Genomic DNA, 749 nt, shown 5'->3' on the forward strand with positions numbered 1-749 from the left:
GATCTTAACATTAACACTTATTGTTTTTACATTTTTCAGGTTTAAAAAGAAAATAAAATTTGTATTCGACAAAAGAATGCCGTTATAAGTATGAAACTAAATTCATTAAGACTAGTTCAATTTAATTAAACCACTACCTATGACTTTATATAAAATTTATACTTATATTTTCAAAAGGTATCTAAACAACACCCTCTTTGTAGTAGGAAAAAAATTACATGTTCCATGAAAATGAACGCGATTTTTCGTTGATTAATGTCACCTTATATACTACATGTGAGCTCTGAAAGGAAATAGGGCGTACAGAATTCAATTAATTTGGGTTAATGAAATAAAATTCGTTGCTTTGAATCATTATTGGAGATCGATTTTATTTGTTGGTTTACTTTTAAAATTTAGACATCAGTTTAAAAGAAGTGGGAGAGCCATGGAAGTACATATTGTACCTGTACCTATATATAGGGTGTAACAAAATACCCATATACATCAAGAAATACTGAAGAATACAGGTTGAATAGAATCTCTACACAAAACTTCAGCTTAAAATAAGTTTGTTCTTCTGTAAATCTGATCGTCTTGTACTTGTATCTGCCTAATTTTGATGTTCGGTTTCTGGAATTTTATGTATTGGAAAAATTCATAACTTGGTACCATGAAAACATAAGTTTAAAAAACCCTTCCCGTATCGTTTTTTAATGTTATCTAGAAACCGTGCACTTGGTATGTATACCCCTTTTTGTTACACCGTG

The sequence above is a fragment of the Spodoptera frugiperda genome, chromosome 29 (genome assembly GCF_023101765.2).
Source record: "Spodoptera frugiperda isolate SF20-4 chromosome 29, AGI-APGP_CSIRO_Sfru_2.0, whole genome shotgun sequence".
Taxonomy (NCBI): domain Eukaryota; kingdom Metazoa; phylum Arthropoda; class Insecta; order Lepidoptera; family Noctuidae; genus Spodoptera; species Spodoptera frugiperda.